The sequence below is a fragment of the Hemicordylus capensis genome, chromosome 1, assembly GCF_027244095.1.
Source record: "Hemicordylus capensis ecotype Gifberg chromosome 1, rHemCap1.1.pri, whole genome shotgun sequence".
Taxonomy (NCBI): Eukaryota; Metazoa; Chordata; class Lepidosauria; order Squamata; family Cordylidae; genus Hemicordylus; species Hemicordylus capensis.
The window spans coordinates 290,568,187-290,590,448 of NC_069657.1; the positions used below are offsets into that span (position 1 = coordinate 290,568,187).

The following is a 22,262-nucleotide window of genomic DNA, read 5'->3' on the forward strand; positions in this document are numbered from 1 at the left end:
GGAATTTATGTGAGGAGGGCGCCAGGTTTATTATTTATTTATTTATTTGATTTTTATATCGCCCTTCCAAAATGGCTCAGGGCAGTTTACAATTTTTTAAGCAGAATGGGTGGGTTTCACCATACTTTTTTGGTTTCATTTAATAATTATTTTTTTCTGTTAACTTTTGATATCCGACCTCTGTTTTCTGTTACTTATAGGTTACTATAAATATTTCAAATGAAGTATCACTTGTAACTATTAAGAAGCACAATTCTATACTAATAAAATAGTTTAGATATATGTGTTCCTATGTAATCCAGTTCCTGCAAGTTTGTTAGAAAATGAAGTGGGTGGCATCTTAATAGCACTACAATAGCACTGTTTTAAGTTCCCTCTCCCCACCAATTTCCACAGGAAGCCTGCCCTCTCACCCCTCAGCCCTATACACCTACCCAAGAGAGGAAAATTATTTTCAGTTCCTAACAATATATATAGCCTCATAGAATTTCAAAGCATTTAAGCATATCATTGCAGAGAAATGGGGGTGAAGAGAAATGACGGCAGGGGGAGAAAATAAATAACTGGTGGAAGGGAGTGGATAACTATGTGAGACAAGGGCAGCTGGGCTACAAGAGCAGCCTGTAGTGTTTGGGTTGGGGGGCAGGGCAGAAGAGGAGAGCCTCACATCATGGCCAGGTGCCCCAGCCAGGCCAACCAGCTCTGATTCCTTCCCTCTCCAAGCAGGGACTCCCCACCAGCCTTGCTCCTTCCCCATCCAGCCTTCTGAGGCAGAAGTCTGCGATGTGTGTCTATACACTACAGAAAGAAAAGACACCATTTTGATTTCAAATAGGACAGCAGAATGTCATATACCGTATTTTATGGACTATAAGACTCACTTTTTTCCTCGAAAAATATCCGCCAAAATTCAGGAGCGTCTTATATGTTTTAACAGTTTAATATGTTAAAACTCTGAAAAACTGGATTAAAATTAAGGTGCGTCTTATAGTCCGTAGCGTCTTATAGTCCGTAAAATACGGTATAGAGTAACCCCAATTTTGTAGAATTTAAAGACAACCAATCATGGTACATAAGAACAGCCCTGCTGGATCAGCCCCCAAATGGCCCATCTAGTCCAGTATCCTGTTTCGCACAGTGGCCCACCAGATGCCTCTGGAAGCCACAGGCAGGAGCTGAGGGCATGCCTTCTCTCCTGCAACTGGGATTCAGAGGCAAAGGAGTTTCATGGGCAAAGGGGTTTTAAAAATGAGTTTCTTGTGAACTGATTTGCAAAGCCTTGTTTTGAAGCAAGTGTACAAAAATAGACTTTTGGTGGGGGAGCCTGCTAGAAGCACAGAGCAAAATAAAATAAAAATGTTTAAAAGGGGAAACATGCTGAGAGAGCCATTTTGTCATCTTTTGCTATTTAAGCCATTTTGAGAACTTTGTTGCTTGAAAAAGCTGCATATCAATATTTTTAATAAGGGTGGTGGTGGGGAGAAAGAAACCCACACAGAGAGACCAGATTAGAGATAGGGGCAGGAACAAAAACAACAGATCCATTTTATTATTATTATTATTATTATTACACCTATTAGAGTATTACTCCCCCCTGTCATACCATTCTTTTCAAAGCTCTTAATACTTTTGCTTGACTAATTTCCTCACAAAAAGTATACTGTAGGGATGAGGATTTTTCTTAAGTTTGCACTCGAGCAGTTAAGCTTAACACACACACACACACACACACACAGACTTCTGTAGCCTGTACAAAACACACACGGTTCCTGCGGGGGTGGGGAGAGCCAACACGGTACAATCAGCAAATAGTTGGGGTTTTTCTTACCAAATGTGTTGCTTGCATTTCCTTCTTGAACAAGAGCAAGCAGCTTGGCGGGCTCTGTAATTACAAATGGGGGGGGGGAGGAGCACAAGACAGACTCCAGAAGAACCAATCGGGCTGGGAGAAACATTAACCCTTGCATTACTCTCTGCTACTGCCAATCTCTGTGAAACTCCACATTCATTCAAAGGGCGTGCAAATACACTCTTGCACCCTCCTGGCAGAATGCAGAGCAGACAGAGAGGGAAGGGAAGCCGCCCGATTGAAACAGCAGCCTGTCTCTGGCTGCAGGGATTCCCTGCAAGAGATTCCTTGCAGAGAGAGGCAAGTGCCGGCGGGAGGGAGCTCAGGAAGAGGGTGGAGGGCGCAAATCCAGAGGGAGCAGGGCACAGAGGCGAGGGGCGCACCCGGCATCCGGCAGGCTGCCCGGCAGGCCAGTCCAAGCCTGCACATAGAAGAACAGGCCTTGCTGAAGGAGAAGCAGCATGGCTTCTGCAAGGAAATGTCTTGCCTCATTAACCTTTTAGAGTTCTTTGAGAGTGTCAACAGGAATATGGATAAAGGTGATCTGGTCGACATAGTATTCTTGGACTTCCAAAAAGCTTTTGACAAAGTTCCCCACCAAAGGCTCTTGAGTAAACTTCGCCATCATGGGATAACGGGACAGGTTGAATTGTAGATTGGTAACTGATTGAAGGAAAGGAAACAGAGGGGAAGAATAAATGGACAGTTTTCACAATGGAGGGAAGTTAGAAGTGGGGTTCTTCAGAGATCTGTACTGGGACCTGTGCTCCTCAACTTGTTCATAAATGATCTAGAAGTTGGGATAAGCAGCAAAGTGGCCACATTTGCAGATGATACTAAACTAATGAGGGTAGTGAAAACCAAAACAAATTGTGAGGCACTCCAAAAAGACCTCTCTAAACTGGGTGAATGGAAGACCAAATGACAAATGCAGTTCAGTGTAAGCAAGTCTAAAGTGATGCATTTTGGGACAAAAAACCTCAACTTAACATATACACTGATGGGGTCTGAACCGTCGGTGACTGACTTGAAGAGATATCTTATGGGTTGTGGTGGACTAGAAATATGCATGAAATGTGATTATAGCTCCGAATCTCAGCACATTCCCCACGCCTTTAACAGGGAGGAGAGCAGGTGCATACCTGCCCCTCCTCCTCTCAACACCACAGGAAGTTTGATGGTGCTTCCCTAGATAAGATCGTGCACTGGCAGGGCATTTCCCAGCTGCCCTGAAGTGACACCAGCATGCACATGGCCTCCGTCCATGTGCAGCAGGAGCTGGGAGATGCTGCACTGGTGCATGATCGTAGCTGGGGAACATCACCGAACTTCCTGTGGAGGCAAGCAGAGCAGGACGGGTATGGACCTACTCTCCTCCCTGTTAAATGTGTGTGAGATGTGCCACTACAATTCGGAGCTAGAATTATGTTTCATGCACATCCTTGTTGGTGGACAGCTTGTTGAAAGTTTTGACTTAGTGCGCAACAGCTGTGAAAAAGGCAAAATCCATGCTAGGGATAATGAGGAAGGGGACTGAAAATTTAAAAAAGGCTAATATTATAATGCCCTTATACAAATCTGTGATGCAGCCACATTTTGCGTACTGCATACAGTTCTGTTCATCATATCTTAAGAAGTACATTGTAGAACTGGAAAAGGTGCAGAAGAGGGCAGCCAAGATGATCAGGGGCCTAGAGCACTTTCCTTTCAAGGCAACGTTACAATATCTGAGGCTTTTTAGTTTAGAAAAAAAGACGACTGAGGGGAGACTTTACACAGGTCTATAAAATTATGCATGGCATGGAGAAAACTGATAGAGAGAAATTTTTTTCCTTCTCTCATAACACTAGAACTAGTGGTCATCCCGTGAAACTGATTGCCAGGAAATTTAGGAGTGACAAAAGGAAGCACTTTTTCACACAACATATTTTCACACAACCTTTGGAATGCTCTGCCATGGGATGTGGTGATGGCCACTAGCTTGGACGGCTTTAAAAGGGGCTTGGACAAATTCATGGAGGACAAGTCAATCAATGGATACTAATTGGTGGCTACAGGCCACCTCCAACCTCAGAGGCAAGATGCCTCTAAATAACAGTTGCAGGGGAGGAACAGCAGGGGAGAGGGCATGCCTTCAGCTCTTGCATATGGGCTTCCTAGAGGCATCAGGTAGGCCACTGTGAAACAGGATGCTGGACTAAATAGGTCACAGGCCTGATCCAACAGGCTGCTCTTATGTTCTTAAAAAATGGAGGAGGGCTCTTGCCTTCATGCACTGCTTCCCCAGGAGGATCCAGCAAGCCTTTGTTGCTCACAGGTTGCTGGATGGATAAATGTTGTTGTTGTTGTTTTAAAGGCAGGTATCTGGAAAATCCTAGCACCAAAGCTATTGGGGAGGCCAAAGCACCAAGCATGTGTTTATATTTTGGTGGCCACTAGCTGCTCTTATTACCAACGGCATGCTATTTATTTTTAGTAGGGAAGTTTCCCTGCTTCTGATAATTAAGTACACTCCTCTTCACCCCATTCATTCTCAAAAGCGTTAACTTTAAAGGGCTTCTATGTCTTAGGTTGGGGTAGAACCCTCCCAAATTAAACTGAGGATGCTCAGTAAAGATCCTGTTGGTAGACCAGCTCTCCCTGGTGGAAAAAAACACCACTTTGAGGCCCATTTTCCCAGACAAAAAGGTCTCAAAATGGTACTCAAATCACTCAAATTGATTTGGGCCAAATCTGGGGTGATTCTTTTCAACCCCGAATCAGGCTCTTTAATTTGATGATGATTTGATTCCAGGTTGAATCGCCAAATTGCCTTTGATTCAACCTGAATATATTTGAGGTCAAATCGAAAACAGTGCATACTTTTTGCCAGCAGAGGGAGATGTCTATAGGCTTGTTTTTTGTTTTTTTTAAATGCAAATCCCACTTAAAGGAAACATCAGAGTACTGTGTTTGTCAGTCTTTGATCTCCCTTTGAGGATTCTTCTTATCTCTTTGCTGAATTTCTTTCCTTAATCAGCAATGTATTAAAAAATCCTGATAAGTTGGGAGAAGAAATGGAAGGACTTTATTTCCCCTCTTTCATCTTGTTTTTCTCTCTCACCTCCTACTGCTGCTGTTACAGGATTTTAGGATTATTTCTTCCAACCATATTAAGAGTGAAAGAGTCTTAAATGTAAGATTTGTTTTTTAAAATCGACATCAGATGTGGAGATGTGTATAGATTGGTCAGAAGGAAACATATTAAAAGTAGGACAGTACTTGCCAATAGGAAACACATACTTGACGATAGTGATGTGTTGGAGAGAAATTGTCAACAATAGAACAACTTGTCAACAATAGAATAATAACCATTTCTGCCCATAGAGGGCTATGCCAGTAGGGGAAACCCACCCTTTCCACAACAGCAGTAGGAAAACTTTGCCTCCCATTAAGGAATCATAGGAACACCATGCTTGTCAACAGAGGAATTGTTTATTTTACCATTAGTAAGCCCACGCTTTCCAAAAGAGAATCACAGGAAAGCCATGTTTACTAAAAAGGGGTCTGCCAATGCTCAAGTTATTACTTTACATATTGTAGCAATTACTATAGTGCTACAGCTGCCAGTTGGCTGAGTGTGTGCTTTGCTGCTCTTCTCTCTTTCAGGTGCTGCCTTATTTAACCAAGGCTCTGCCGGGAGAATCAAGCCTTGGTTGTGAGCTGAAGGACGAAAGCAGAAGGGCTCTTGGCCTTTGTTCTCAGCCTGAGGTGCAATAACTATGATCCTTCAGAAGATTATCCAGCCTTTTCATTTATTTTGAGACGTATGGAGAAACTACAGCAGCTACAACCACTGCACGGTGTGGTCAATCTACCTGAGAGCCTCTTCTTTCTATCTGGCCCTCAGAATTCTGTAGGAGGAAGAAAGAAAGCTAAGTAATATCAGGTCATTCAGGTGCTATGGAGAAGAGAGAGAACTGCCTAGAGTGGACTGATTTGTTCTTCCATCCCCCAGACTGATCAACTTCTGCCTTGGCAGGGACTTTCTGGGGCAGGGGGTTGAACACTTTGACACCAGCATGCAGGAAGGTAGCTGCTGGCAGGTACACCACAACAGGGGGAAATACCAAGCGGGGTTACCCCTTTGTGTCATTTTTTCAGGGCACTGGGATGGTGCAGGCATCTGACTGCTTCCTTGTGGGTTTTGGGGGTGATCTCTAGTGAGAGAAGTGAGTACTCCTTTGACTTCTGGATTGGGCCAATTGTATAGAGCTGGTATTGATTCACCCACCTTGTTGGAGATGTGGTAAGAGCACAACTGAGTGTTTCCTTTGGGTGTGAGTGGGGAACAGAGGTTTATTGGGCAGTTGTGAACATTAGGGTTAGTTATTTGGTTGGGAGATTAGGGGCATGTGTTTAGGAGACTCAGAGTTGTGGGGAGGTCAGGGGGCTTCAATATATCGTTGTGGTTGGTAGAAGGAGATGGCAGTGGAAGTTGGACAAGCCATTCCAGGGGAAAGTTGCACAGACAACTGTGGACTGTACCTCCTTCTGGCCCTCCATCCAGCCCAGGGTTGTTGGGGTGTGCTGGCAATGTACCCTCAAGTTTGACAGTCCTGTTGCTCAATGCCAGGTCAGTTAATGGAAAGACATAAGTCATCCAGGATCTTATCCTGGACAAGCATGCTGTCCTGGCTTGTGCAATGGGAGCCTGGTTGGATGAGGAAGGTGGAGTTAATCTCACCCAGCTAGGTTCAGCAACAAGCCCATCTTGAAGCTTGGGGAGGTGAAGTTGCAGTAATTTATCATGAATCCATTTCCATCTCCAAATGTCCTATTGGACAATCTCAGAATTTTGAGGGAGGGCAAGTTTCCATCTCTTCTGAAAGAGGTGGCCATTAGATCTATTTTGAAAAAGCCCTCTCTAGATTCCTCCTAACTACAGGCCGGTTTGGGGTAAAGTGATGGAGCGTGTGTTGGTGGTCCAGCTGCAGAGGGTCTTGGATGACACACAATATCTGGACTCATGTCAGTCTGGTTGTCAACCTCATTATGGGACTGAAACTGCCTTGGTCACCCTAGAGAATGATCTGCTCCAGGAACTGTGTGCCAGGAACTAGACAGAGGGAATGTGTTCCTGTTGGTTCTGCTAGACCTCTCTGCAGCTTTCAACACCATCAAACGGTATCCTTCTGATCTGCTTCTCTGAGCTGAGGCTGAGAGGGACCATCTTGGACTAGTTCCAGTCCTACCTGAAGGGTATGACACCAAGAAGGTATCACTGGGGGAACTCTTGCTAGGCCCCATGGCCATTGGCCTTTGGGGTCCCTTAGGGCTTGATTTTTGTCCCCCACAGTGTTTAACATCTACATGAAACTGCTGGGGGAAATCATCTAGAAATTTGGGCTTCAGTTTTAGCAATACACAGATAACACCCAGCTCTATCTTATTATGTATTCTGATCCCAGGGAGGCAGAGGAGGTTCTGAGCCATGGTTTGAAAGCCGTGATGGGCTGAATGGGGACTAATAAACTGAAACGTAATCCTGACAAGACGGAGGTGATGGTGGTTAGGGGAAAACCTGATCTGGGGTATGGAGTTTCTAGATGGGGTTACACTCCCTCTGAAGGAGCAGGTTTCCAGGTTGGGGGTTCTCCTGGACCAAGTGCTGCTCCTAGAAAATCAGGTGGTGACTGTGACCAGGAGTGTCTTTGTTCAGCCTTGGTTAGTAAGACAGTTGCGACCATTACTTTAGACGGCTGATCTGTCACCCATGCCTAGTCACATCACGTATGGATTATTGCAATGTGCGCTATATAGGGTTGTCCCTGAATATTTGGAAACTACAAGTGGTGCAGAATGGAGCTGCCATATTGATTTCTGGGACCGCAGGCAGCAGTATGCATATTTCACTGATTCTGAAGGCACTGCACTGGCTACCTATTTGTTTCTGGATATAACTCAAGGTGCCTGTTATTACTTTTAAAGCCCTAAATGGCCTGGACCTTAGGGACTGCCTGCTCCCTGCTGAATCTACTCACCTGACTAGATCGACTGGGAGAGCTCTGCTCCATGTGCTGACATCTGTGAGGCTCATTTGTCGAGCAAATGGGACAGAGTCTTCTCAGTGATTGCCCCCAGGCTGTGGAACTCACTCGCGGTTGAGATCAGCATGGCTCCCTCTCTAGCAGCCTTTCAGAGGAAACTGAAGACAGCAATTTTTGTACAGGCTTTTGGCTAATGAGTGGCCCCCAGCGCTCTATTTAACATAGCTGTGTTTTTGTTTTGTTTTAGCAGTTTGTGTTTTTTGAAGCTTTATTACTCTTCTTATCTTGTTGTTAACTGTCCTGTGATCTTTGGATGAAAGGAGGTATAAAAATATAATAGAGTGCTGGAGAGACACGAGTCTCAACCTGAGTGCTTGGGGAGTCCCGAGTTCAAATCCCTATTCAGCCATAATACTTGCTGGGTGACTCTGGGCCAGTCACTTCCATCTCAGCCCAGAGATGGAAGTCACAGGGTTGTTGTTGTGAGGAGAAACTTAACTATGCATACTGCTCTGGGCTCCTTGGAGGAAGAGTGGAATAGAAATATTTTTCATAATAATAAATAACTTAAAAAAATGTAATTGTAGTCCATTTTAAAACTGTTAGTTTTAAAGGTTTTTTAAAATGAACTTAAATTGAAACAAAATACTTTCCTGAATGAAAGTCTGTATTCAGCATAGGGGTGTGTGTGTGTGTGGTAATTTACAAAGCTAGTTTGTGGGGAATTTTACTCTTTTATAATTAAATGATTATTTAATTATCAGGTTCATCAGAGTACAAAAGTATGAGTCACATTATTTTGAACATTCACACATTAAGAGAGATGAGCTGGTTGTCTGTAGTTAACATTTTACACTACTACAATGCAGCCTTTCACTTGAATATAAGATTGAAGCTTTGGGTTCCGAGTAGGTTTCCGACAGTCTGAAGTCTACATCAATACATCACTTGAATGTGTCTTGAACTTCTTTGTATCAAATATTGTTTGTTTCTCCTTCCCATTTATCCATATGCAAGGGTTTCTTGATGTATTGCAGATGGATTGAGGGAACATACCAGTCTCTGATTTTAGATTTTGCATAAAAATGTGCTTGCTTCTCTTATTTCTTGTTTGTGTAAATTTTTGTGTTGCAGACCTTGGAAAAACAGAAGAGATACATGTTTGTGGGCCTCCTTTGTGGCTGCATGAAATGCTGCCTATTCAAGCCTGACAATAGGCTCTTCCTCTTGGATTAGTTCTTCAAGCATCTTTCTCTCTCTTCTTTGCTGTCGCCACTGTTGTCCTCCCTGGATGACATTCAAGGAACAAATTAGGAGAGCCAAATGTCTTTGTCTGCACAAAGTGTCTCCCTCAAAGGGGCACAGTGTTATGTCTGACACAATATTTAATGCTTGAAAACTGTCTCTGGTTTATTTGGGGACCTATTTATTTTTCTAAAATCACTTTTAAAACAATGCACTTATTCACAAACGGGGAATACAAATCATACAAAACATACGTATGCAGATCCCTGCAAGCGCAAAGCCTTTCAAAAATTGGTGTTTATTACTTACAATCAAGTGGTTATGATTAAGTGATTGTAATGTCACCAAAGTGCAAGATGCAGGATTGCGCCAGTAATTACTTGCAGTTTCTTTTAAGAAGTCCACATAATTGTTCCATAGAAATCAAGTATAAAAAGATGAGAATTTTGCATGACCATGGCTGACCTCCCTGAAGGCCTTCAAGAGAACCATAAAGACACACACACACACACACACACACACACACACACACACACACACACAGCCTTTCAGCTTGGCTTTTAATAATATTGTTAATATTTTGGTAATATCTTAAATGGCTTTATTTTTTATTGTGAGCAGTCCTGAGCCATTTTTGGACGGTGGTATATAAATACATGTGTAAGGAGGGATTGTGGGGATGTGACTGGGGCTTGTGCACAGTTTCCCCAGTCCTTCTACATGTACACCATTGCGCAAATGGGGGAAATGCTTCCACTTCTGCCCATGCTTCAGAAGAGAGGAAACACGTCACCGAGGGACACTGACTCCTAGCTCCTGCTAAAATAAAACTACCAACTAGAAGACAAATAGAGAAACTGGATAAAACTCCTTTGCCCCGAAGAGGCTGCTTTCTCGGAAGTCCTACATGCTCAATAGAAGATTATGACACTCAACAGCATTATGAAGTCCCCAGTTGCTCACAACTGACCATCTCCATAAAATAACAATGCTTATTCAAGAATATTAACATACCTTCCTTGAGATTATATAAATGTAAGTTTATGTGTAAATGTTCAAGATAGGGGCAAGATTCATGGGCATTTAGAACCACAGTCTCAGAAGGGTGGGAGTGGTGGTCATAATACATGGTTCATAAGACCAGTGTCCTTCTCTGAGACTCTTCTTTCAGTCCTTGATAAATGAGCAGTGTACAGCCTAACCCTGTTCTGGGCTGTTGCTGTTTTGCTCACCATGGCAATTCTGTGCGTAAGGACCAGTGGAGTAGAGCTGGTTAGTTCTGTCCCACTTGTCACTAAAAGCAAAGAGGGAAACACTCTTAATTCTAAGCCAAATTTGAGTTAGCAGTTAATTTGAGAGAGGGCTCCAAGTTGATACTCTTAAGGCCTGGGTAGGTTCATATGTTTAAAGGTGGCCCTGTAGGTCACTCAATCCTAAATCTGGAGTTATGGGCCCACCCCATGAATCACAACTCCAGACTTAGGATCAAGTGACCTGAAGGACCACCTTTAAACATCTGAACCTGCTCTCTCCGCATTTCCTAAAAGTGTGGTAGCTTGTGCAATTTTATTTATTGTTTGATTTCTATACTGATTTTCATTAAAATAATCCCAAAGCAGTTTATAAAATAATTAAAACAATGCACCATTAAAATACAAAAGTACAGATATTATATCGGAACATAGGAAGCTGCCTTATACCAAGTCAGACCATCCAAGTCCATCTAGCTCAGTATTGTCAACCCATCTAAAAGTTTTTTAAAGCAATGTAAATCATTTCAAACAAGTATTGGACCTAAGCAGCAGTGGCTAATGCTTGCTTTCCTTTCAACACAAGGGCTAGGGCCGCTTTTGCCGAAGGTGAGCAGAGTTTCCCTTAGATCCAACAGTTAAAGCTCTGAGACTCAGCAGTATTCTGTATGCAACGTGCCCAATGGAACACAAGATCAAATTTGTAGCTGCGGAATCTGTCCATGATCAGTTTTCATAAGAAATCAACCTCAAGCTCATTTCAGCCACTCATTTGTTTGCTGCTTGAACCTTTGGGATTGTGTGGGTATTGAAGAATCAGAGGTTGAATGAATCTATCCAAAGTGTCCAGCTAATGGCAAAATTAAGAGGGGATGACAACTCCCCCTTACTTGTAAACAGGTGGAACATGACCGTCTCTACTGAGTTGCATCTATGTCCACATTTCTACAGAGAAACACAAGGATCTGTGGATAATCCAAAATAGCAGAAGGACTGTATGGTTGAAATGTCCTGGAATCCCTTATTCATCTTGATTTGGACCATGGATACAACCGGATGATAAGCCTATATGCTCTGCATTTTGGATGTGCAAATGTCACCCATAGAATGTGCCATATGGGCTGCTGCAACAGTGCAATGCCATGGATCATAATATTAAACCAGTGTTGTAACCAGATGTGCAGGTACAAGTATAAGTATGTAGGATTGGACTGAGTATGACCCTGTTTCATCAATAGGAAATTAGATGATGTAAGGCTGGTACTTTAAGAGGGGATTATCATGTCATAGTTTCGTGAAGCTCTGTTCTGCTGGGAGGCAAATGCCAAGGAAGAATGCAGACGATTGCTTGTGAAGCCGAGTTTTACTGAAGGCACATAATACTTTTGCTCTCTTGCCCCTGGCCTTTCAGAATGCTGGCTGACCTAAATAGCTGTTGCTGTTTTGAACAAGAGGTACTGGGGAAACAACTTCCTTCACCAAAGGAAGAAAAAGCCTGCTGGGGCATACTTTCTATGAAAGCATCCCAAATGAGGATGTCACTTTGCATGGCAGATTCATAGAGAGGCCTGGAAAGTTCATTTTCAGACATGCCATGAGACTGTTCAGTTCTCTTGGTCGTTTGGGCACCCAGTAGAGGCAGAGTTTACTTCCAAAAAGAAATCCCTGGCTCAAGTCTGTTTGGGAGAGTTATGTCCTTGCATCTGGAAACTGTGCCCAACCATGGGAGGCGGGAAATGTGCCTATAATTACTTTGCCTGAATCAAAACTGATTCGTGCCAATTAAGTGTCAGGTAGAGACAGGAGGAGCTTTTGTAGCTTGATTTGGGTTATGTGGAACATCTTTGACCGCACTCAGACTCCCTTAAAGGTAAAGTTGTGCCATCGAGTTGGTGTCGACTCCTGGCAACCACAGAGCCCTGTGGTTGTCTTTGGTACAATACAGGAGGGGTTTACCATTGCCATCTCCTGCGCAGTATGAGATGATGCCTTTCAGCATCTTCCTATATCACTGCTGCCCAATATAAGTGTTTCCCATAGTCTGGGAAACATACCAGCGGGGATTCAAACCAGCAACCTCTTGTTCCCTAGGCAGGTTACTTCCCCGCTTTGCAGCCACTCACTTCTTTCAGTGGCCTTGCCACCCCATGAAATTTGGCAGGTGGGGGTCTACTCTGCATTAATCTCTCACCCCTTGAGCTTTTAGAAAACATTTTGGACTGGAAGCTGAGATGCCTCTGGGCACAAGGGTCACTTGCTGCCCCGCTGGCTGAGAGCCTCTTGCCATTCCAGCAGCTGAGTGGCTGCTGGGAGAGAGGCCTGCCCACCCCACCCCACCCCTCCATGCCTGGCCACTGCCTTGCTGCTGAGCGTGAGAGCTGCCTGCCACCCCCTTCACCAAGCCTGGCAGCTGAGTTGCCACTACGCACAATGGCTGCCCACCACCCTCTCCAGCATGCACAACAGCTGGGTTATCACTGGGTGTAATGGCCCCCTTCACCATGCTTAACTACGGGTTGCCAGGGGTTGCCTGCTGCCCTCTCCACAGGGGCCAGCAGCTGGATTGCCACTGGGCACAAGGCCTGCCCGCCACCCCTTCCACCAGGCCTGCGTTGAGTTGCCACTGAGCACAAGGGATGCTGCTTGGCATCCCCTCCACTGGATCCCCTCCACCATGCACCCCCTCCACTGTGCCCAGCAGCAACTGTGTTGCCGCTAGGTGCAAGGGCCTTCCTCTACCCTCTCTTGTTCTGGAGGCCTGGGATGCCGCTGGGCTTGAGGGTTTCCCATTGTCCTCCTCCCTCCCTGGAACCTGGCACCTGAGTTGCTATAGAAAGGGAAGGGACAGAGACAGCGGAAATGGGGAGAAGGTCCTTGGTTCTGTCCCTCCCCGCTTTGCATTAGAAGTGCACAGGGGGTGGGGAGGATAGCGTAGCAGTGACAGAGGAGGGAGTAATGAGGAATGCCTGAAAAGTTCCAGCTCAAAGCATGCCCCTCCCCATGGTCTCCTGCTGCTTCCAAAGGAGGCCAAGGGTGGGGTATGGAGGGCCAGGCAGCCCATAGGTCTGGGCACCCTGCCAGGCAATGAGGGCATGTGGCCCTTGTGCCCAGTGCGCACCACACCGATGTCAGCTGCCATCCCTACCGGCAGCAGAGGCGTGTTGCAACAGGATTTGTATGGAGATAGGGCAAAGGTTTGTGCTGATAGGATACAATATAACTCAGACGGGAGGGCCAACCCAGAAGCTAAAGCATGCTGTACAAAGGGGTGTGTGACTGAGCAGCACTACGAAGAGGAAACGTTTACACAAACAAGCCAAAACATCTGTAGCTGAATTGGGACAAAGCAATGGAAAGAGAGTCAAACACTTCTCTAAAAAGTGTTAGAACTTAGAAAGCAAACTATAGGATGTTAACAAGAGTAGCAGCACTGAGAGGAGAGTGGGCTGGTCAAGAGTGGGAGTTGGGGAAGAAAAGCCTCAGAACTTCAGATGCATATAATTGGATTCTTTCCCCCTAGTCTCCAAGAATGTATGTAGAATTCAGTTGAGGAGCAAAAGGAATGCATTCCTCTTAAGAGGGGGTATGTGTTGCCAGACCTTTCCTCTCATTTGCTTACTGGACACTCTCGAGTGCTATGCAGACGTTCTTTTAGGAAGGCTTTGTACCCCTGGCTGGGCAGCTTGTGGCTGCATCGCTAGACCTGCTCCCTCAGCATGTCCAGCCTCCACAGGTTTAGGAGGCCTCCATTGTGGCTGGTGTGTGTGAGCTTCCAAAAGTGCAGTCTCTGCCGCAGAAAAACAAGGTGTACAGGTGGCCTGACTGGAGCTCATGCAATGCCTGGGGCCTATTGCTAGGTCCTGGGTGTCAGGGGCGTAACTATAATAGGGCAAAGGGAGACAGTTGTCTGGGAGCCCACTGCCTTGGGGGGGCTCCAGAGGCAAGTCACATGACTGACTCCCCCAGCCGCGCACCCGCCCAGGCTTCCTTCAGTAGTGTTCGAAATTGATGTGAGTGTTAAAATCTGGAGCTACCAGAATAGTATGTCTTTCTCTAGTACCATTAAATGACTTGCATCGTACACAATTTACAAAACCTTTTTAAAAAATAATTTAGGATGATCTATTGTGGCACATAGGTGTTATATATAAAAATTTTACTGTGCTTTTTGTTACCACTATTCAGCCTCATTAAGATTTCTTTACCTCATGAGCTGAACTTCAGTGAGTGGGAGGGGGGGCATTTTAAAATCTTGTCTCTGGGCCCACTACAACCTTGCTATGCCCCTGCTGGGTGTGTGTGAGGTTTGGGCATGTAGGGTTGGGCATGGGACCAGTGGTGGCACTCTTCTGCCCCCCACTTCAAAAGTACTCAAAATAACAACTGTGAAGGACTCAAACATGGAGTTATCGAGTGATATACTTGCATGTCTGAATCAGTCCTAAAGGGACAGATGAAAATGTCAAATGATTCATATTAGTAAAGTGCATTTTAACCTAGAATATTGTTCACAATAGGATAAGCAGGATTTTAAAACACCCACGCCAATACAATAAAACCACTAAATAACGAGCAATTTGTTTTATGTCACACTAACCTAATAGCCAAGATAAACCTAAAGTGAGAGGGGCATTTGCAGATGGGGATGATGGGAATTGTAGTCCAGCAACAGCTGGACAGCATTAGGTTGTCACTCTTGGTTTACTGGATCCCCCTGCCTTTATACTGACCAGTTTTTTGCTAGGTACTTAAAAGATCTGGTGCCTAGGCCCACAGCCCTTTCTTTTGATAATTAAAAGGAAACTGGAGGAGACAAGTGCTGTACTGGGAGCTAGGCAGAGCATCTGTTTTATCCCGACCACGGCACCTTTTCGGGAGGAGACTGGAAGCAGAGAGGCTGCTGCTCCTTCTCTCCGAACAAGATGGCTGATGAGATTCAGGGCTCTGAGCCATTCATTGGGGGCCCGAACCCCATGTAAAATAGAGTTGTGCTGTCAGGTTGGTGTTGACTCCTGGCAACCACAGGGCCATGTGGTTGTCTTTGGTAGAATACAGCAGGGGTTTACCATTGCCTCCTCCCGTGCAGTTTGAGATGATGCCTTTCAGCATCTTCCTCTATCGCTGCTGCCTGATATAGGTGTTTCCCATAGTCTGGGATTCAAACCCTGCTGGTATGTTTCCCAGACTATGGAACACATCTATATCGGACAGCAGCAATATAGGAAAGCTGCATGGGTTACCCTCTAATGATGTCCCTGTTAAAAACCAAAAAATTTCTACTTCCACTGTCCTTGTATGGTAACTAACTGGCATGTGACAAAGCTTCAGCCCAGATTATTTTAAAGGGATGTTAATTGTTAGGAAGGGACAAAGCAGAAACTTTCAGCCACTCAGATTGCTTTTCTGCCTCCGTTCCTTCCCACTCGAGAGAGAAATTTTCCCCTTTTCTGCATAAAATAGACTCGACTGTCATCATGCTCATACAGCTGTTCTTTAATTTTTGACAATCCTGTTTAGAGTGTCAATTCTTCTTACGTCATTTTGTCCATGTACTTTCTGTCAGTCTTGAGAATAGAGTGACATATTTCTCAGCACCCAATTCCCTTTTCTTTCTTTCTTTTTGGCATTAAACAGCAACACAAAAACTTTGATGACTTGTGGCACCATCTAGTGGAGGAAAAGATGAAATGAAAAAGAAAGAAATCATGGTAAATATGAACATCTTGTTCCTTAAAATAAAGATGATATGTACTGCTGCAAACTGAGCAAAGAGACACCTTTTAAAGTAGTGATTCTCTTATATTTAGCAGCAGGAGAGCAACTGGCCCTTTCCAACCCCAGCACAACATCTCTCTACTTCAAGAACTTTGGTTGAAGAGCTGTGTATAAATATTCATAGTAATAACAGATAAGAACCAGAGTACTCCTTCTGTTCTTTTTCTTTTCTTTTTGCATTTTAAATTTTTATTGGCTTTTACAATAGCGTACAATTTAGTAAATATTGACTTCCCGCTTACCTGTCTGCGTGGTTCACGTTAACTATACATATAAACCATTGCTATAATAATTCAAATCATAGATAACTCCACATTACTACTCAATTTTACCCAATCCAACCTGCTGTTATTACTATATTTCAAACCCTGCTGAAAAGTCCATATTAGAAAAATAGTACTTTAAGTAAAGTAAGAATGGTTCTCAATCTACTTTGAAAGATTCCAAATTTTCATCCCATATAAGTGCTGTAAGCTTTGCCATTTCAGCATATTCCAAAAATGCCGTGGTTGCATACATAAAAATGTTAAATTTCTTCTGGAAAACTCTCCTTGGGTTATTCCCAACAGGAAGGATTCTGGCCTCTTAGGAAATGTCACTTAAAATGTTTTCTTCAACTCATTATATATCATACCCCCCAAAAGCCTTTGCCTTCCTGCATGACCACCACATATGGAAGAAAGTTCCTTCACATTGTCCACATTTCCACATTTGTTTGAAACATTTTTATACATTAATGCTAATTTTTTCAGTGTCAGATACCACCTGTACATCATCTTATAATAATTTTCTTTTAAAGCATAATAACATGCAGTAAACTTTAAATCAGTTTTCCATAATTTTTCCCAAGCAGCCATATCTATATAATGACCCACATCTTGAGCCCATTTTATCATAGTCGTTTTAACCACTTCATCTCTTGTCTCCTCCAAAAGCAACAACTTATATATCTTAGAGACTAATCTTTCATCATTTTCACACAACTCCTTCTCGAATCTTGACATTTGATCCACAAATCCAACTTTAAGATCCTTTTTATAAATTTCATTTAGCTGATGATACTGAAACCGATTACTAACCAAATTTTGTACTTCAGTTAAAATTTTTAATTTACAGCCCTTCTCTTGAAAACATAACAAATCCTTATAGGTGCCCCATTCAGATTGCATATTTGTCTCTTTACAGAATACTCCTTCTGTTCTGACACCTCACTGAAACCAAAGGAGTTAGGTAAGATGGGAAAAGATGTTCTAATTGGGCTGGTAATCGTCTCGGCAGCCAATCCGGACACCCTGATCATCTGCAGGGAGAGCAGGTCAAGCCTGCTCTCCACGTAAACCCCATTTCGGCTCTACACATGGATCATGTGTAGAGCCTTTTGGTTTCCTCCAAGGGCAAAACCCTCATATCTCCTTTCCTCTCCCCTAGTTATGTCTAGTATAACAAAATGACATGACATCATCACGATCCTAGTTTCTTTGCTCCCTCTTTTTAATTGGCTGTGGCTAGCAGGGATGAGGAAACTACTTAACCTCAGAAGCAAACTGCACTGTCTGGAACTTTCTGACCAGAATGGATAATATGTAAAAATTTCATGGAAATTTCTAGACTTTCTAATACATTTTAGAAAGAGTTGGCAACATGACAATAACAGAGAGATAGATTCCTTTCAGTTTCCAACAGTATTCCACATAAGCTCTTGGAGACCTTGTATAAAGGAATCTTATTAGGCTACTGGAGTTTTGTGGCTCTCCACTCTTGCACAGTGCAGTTGCGTCACATTATGTGTTTTCTCCTCCTTCTCCTCCTTCTCCTTCTCCTCTTGAGAGAGCAAAGAGGAGGGACTGCTGTTTTCAGGGACAGCTATGAGCCTCCTGTTACTTCTGGTTGTGACATAAGTCACAAACCTGAAGCAATGTATGACATTGCAAGTGCCTTCAGATTTGTTCCCCGAAATCGCACTACCTTCAGAGAATACATTATTTGCTGCACAATGCTTGGTTTAAAACAAACAAAAAAATAGCGATATAGTCATGTAGACCCTTCTTCCAGAAGTATTATTGACCATATTTGATGGGTGGGTGAGGGTTTCTGAGTGAAATTGTTTTCTGGACTCTGAAAGCTTTCTTTTGGAATCCAAATGAGAGTACTTCTCACATTCAATCCTTTGTCATATCTTCATTATTTACTGGCTCTTTGTATACTTACTTTGTACTGTAGTTGCATCACTACAGTATACTACTGTTGCATAGCCAAGAGCAAAGAACAAATGACCCAAATATGGACTACGAAAATACCAAGCAGGAGCTGTGAACATAGTGCTGACCTTTCTGTTTTCTTCTGTTTGTAACTCTACTGGGAGCTAATTCTCTTCGCTACTTGGGAGGATGAGGCAGACAACCAGCATACCAGCTAGTTATGCAAGCAAGCACATAACAGTGAGTAACTACTCAGTGAAAGTTCATCATCTATATCCATCCTTTGAAATAATGAAAGGATCTTAGGAGAGACCGAGATTTGTGGCCTGTTTTCTCTGCAGTAGCTGCAGATTTCCAAAGTTCGCCAGCAATGCTGCTAAAGCATGTGTGGCACTTGTGGAAAACTGCCAGCAAATGTAATTAGACGGGACAGTAGTCAGCGTATGGTGGGAGAACAGCTGTCTCAAGAGTTCAGGGCTTTGCATTCAATGTGATCTAGGCTTCAAGACATGTATTAAGCTGGAAGGAAGCCTTTTTTGGTCCCCCAACACTGGCTGGATTAGAATTTACATTGATCCAACCCCTAGGTGTAGCAGAGAGTGAGAATGCACCTTCTAGTCCTACTTTCAACACCAGTAGACATCCACACGTGTGCATAAGGTTTTAATAGGATGCACCACCCGGAAGGTCTGACATGCTCATGGTTAATATTCCAGATAAAATCCAGGAATTGACCGCAGTATTTGAACTTACATCTTCTTGCTATTGGGGATAACAATGGGAATTCATCATGAATTTACTTGTAGAAGGGCTATACATGAAAAAATATAATGTAGGAATGTCAAAGTCCATACTGAAGGAGGTGCAATGCCCGTGTGAGAAGTGTCGATAAGTTCCAGAAATCCAGTGATACACAGAGGTACACATTACGGATACAACATGTGTGCCCACCACACAGAACAGGCTTTGCAGTGGCTGCTGCACTACATCTAAACGGCCTGGGAGAACATGACTGGAGGATGTTTAAAGGACACCTCATCCATGCAAAGTGATCTTGCGTTTGTACTCCTGGGTGTAGCTAATGGTGGTGTTCCTGAGTTGAACTTTCCTATAGCCAGAAAACTGGACTTTTGATTTAGTGTGAGAGGTCCAGCTAAACTTTGTTTGTGGTGGTGGGGGCAGTATTGGAATAGCAACTGTAAGTATAAACTTAAGACTTGTGTTTTGTGTTTATAAATAACTGGCAAAATGCCTGTTGTCATGACGGGCTGGGTGTGTGGATGCAATGCTTGTATCTCTTCCAAGATGCTTAGGGATGCATTCTGTTTCTCTGTGCTTAGCAAACAGAGAGAAGTATTCAGGGATCCACAAATTTTGACTGGCCTTATAACCAAGCCAAATCGCCAGGCATTTTCCACAACTTGGGGCAATGGGATCATGCCCCCTACTCCAGCTCCAAGACTGGGAGTTAAATTTGGGCATGCTCTCAATAGAGGCTGGCTTAACAGTTGAGGCTGGCTGAACAGATGTCGATCATGTATAGTGAAATAAATTCTGGAAGAATGTACATATTATCCTCCTGCAGGATCTCTGTTGCTAAGGGCTGGGCAACATGGAGCTAGGGGGAGCAGCTTTTCCCACCCCAGTATACTGTAGTCTCAAGGTACAGTGCTTTACTTTTCCACACATGAAGGAATGACAAGCATTTACTTACATGGGAGAAACAAAGAGGTGCACATGGACCCTCACCCTGCTTCATGCCCCTGCTGATCCCAGCCTTTGAGAATCAAGCCTGCTTCCATCTGTCTTTAGCCCCAGCTATTCATCTTCATAGTCATTCATCTGCATATTCATATGGGGTGGAGATTGCCTTGGATGGCTGGTGATCTCCAATTGGGAATTGACAGAGGAAGTGTGACTCTCTTGGTCCTTTGGGACCTCTTGGCAACTTTCGATACTATTGACCATAGTATCCTTCTGGAGCGTCTGATGGGGTTGGAGGTAGGAGGCACTGCTTTGCAGTGGTTCCAATCCTACCTCTCAGGCAGATTCCAGCTGGTGTCCCTCGGGAACTGTTGTTCTTCAAAATCTGAATTTCGGTATGATGGATGTTCATCATGTCAATGGATTCAGTATTGTCTCCGATGTTATTTAACATCTACTTGAAACCGCTGGGAGAGATTATCAAGATATTTGGTGCTGGGTGTTATCAATATGCTGATGACAACCAAATCTTTTTCTCATTATCAGAAGAAGGCATAACCTCCCTAAATGACTTCCTGGAGGCAGTGATGGGCTGGATGAGAGATAACAAACTGAGACTGAATCTAGCTAAGACGGAAGTACTTATTGTGAGGGGTTGGAGCTCAGGAGATTATTTTGATCTGCCAGTTCTGGATGGAGTAACATTTCCCCAGAAGGAACAGGTACGCAGTCTGGGGGTGCTTCTGGACACAAAACTCAAGTCTGTCTCATCCTGGACCATTTCTTGGTCATGGCGGTATTTGATGGAATCTCGAAAACTGGATATCAAGAAGATATCCATACACATTCCCATGAACATTTCAACAATCATTTCAACATGTTTGTACTTTTCAGATGCATCCCCTGCCCCCAGACTATTTACAAAGATTTTGCCTTATTTTAAAAAATTAACAACAGATGTTCAGCTAGCCAGTTTTTGGTTTAAAAATGTATTATTAATTAGAGTGGGGCATTCCTACCACAGGCAGCAGCAGAATATTTTACACTGCCCTCTTCCTTGTCTGCTCATTGCAGGATGCAGTCACCCATAAAAATAAACACTTGAAAATATTTTGCTGCCCTAGGCAGCCCTGTGATCTAAGTATGTTCTTGCACTAGCCCCACATCAACTCTTAAAAAAAAAAAAAATCATACATCAAGGCAGGCTTATGTACCTCTCTGAGTTCAGTACCTTTCAATTGACTTCATAAACTAGGTACTTAGAAATTAAATTGGTATTGACTGATTTCCAATACTTCTTCCTCCTTTCAACCCTAGTGTTGCAGTACAGTGGCTCAAGAAACCAAAAGCAACTGAATTGTGGTGGGGAAAGCGGGACTTGTGGACAGGGATAAAAATGCTGTACTGAATACTAATTCTTTCCTGGGGATAGGGAAGTACAAAGCATTCAAATGAACTGATTCAAATTCAAATTGATTCGATTCTAAGCTGCTCACACAGAATGGGATTCATTTGGATCTATACGAATCCAGGTGAATTCAAATGGATTCAAACAAATCCCATTCTATACAAACAGTTTCAAATTGAATCAATCTGAATTTGATTTGAAATCAAATCAATCCATTCAAATTTTTTGCACATCCCTACCTGAGAGAGAACCCACTGCCATAGAGGTGACCCAAGGTATTACAGTGGCTGAGGCATCCTGCCTTACATACCTGCTGGGGGCCTGCCCCCTACAAAACTGACCCTTGCAAGCTTCAAAAGTGGCATGAAGAGGTGGGAGGGTCACCAGCAGCTTCTTCTCATGCTTCTCACATGCTTGGCAAGGAGTGTGAGAAGAAGGCAGCCTTCACTCTTCTGCTCACACTCGTTGCAATGCTTTCAAGGATTAAATCGGTCCCGAAGGGCTGCTCCACTGATGGCAGCTGTGGATATCTTGCTATCCTATTCAAACCTCAATAATCTGCCACCTGAGGCAATCACCTCCCCTGCCTGATGAAAGGACCACCCCTGCACTGCCAGATATTTCCCATATTCCCCATTCAAGTTGCTGTTCTTTGGCATGATCTTTTCCATACATGCACTGACTTTGCATCAGAGACAAGTGTAATTAGGGTTGGGGCAGGTGCAGACTGCAGGTGAACAGTGTCTCTAGGGTACAGTCTATTCACTCCAGTGGGGGAAAAGTCACACATTGACTTTGGGACAT

At 43.7% G+C, this 22,262-nt stretch overlaps 1 protein-coding gene and 1 long non-coding RNA gene across 2 annotated transcripts in view; one reads left to right on the forward strand and one right to left on the reverse strand.

Moving 5' to 3' along the window:
- Positions 1-5,304: 5,304 nt before the first annotated feature.
- On the reverse strand, positions 5,305-9,160 carry LOC128340702 (uncharacterized). Its single transcript, XR_008313898.1, has 2 exons — positions 9,015-9,160; positions 5,305-5,742 (listed from the first exon to the last, which is right to left on the reverse strand). It is a non-coding gene; the product is annotated as an uncharacterized LOC128340702 (long non-coding RNA).
- An 8,851-nt stretch (positions 9,161-18,011) lies between these two features.
- The window catches only part of MYOM2 (myomesin 2), a 119,917-nt gene continuing 115,666 nt past the window's right edge, over positions 18,012-22,262 (forward strand). The window contains exon 1 of the mRNA XM_053286188.1: positions 18,012-18,586. The gene's annotated coding sequence lies outside the window, so the exon portion shown is untranslated. The remainder of the gene's footprint in view (positions 18,587-22,262) is intronic.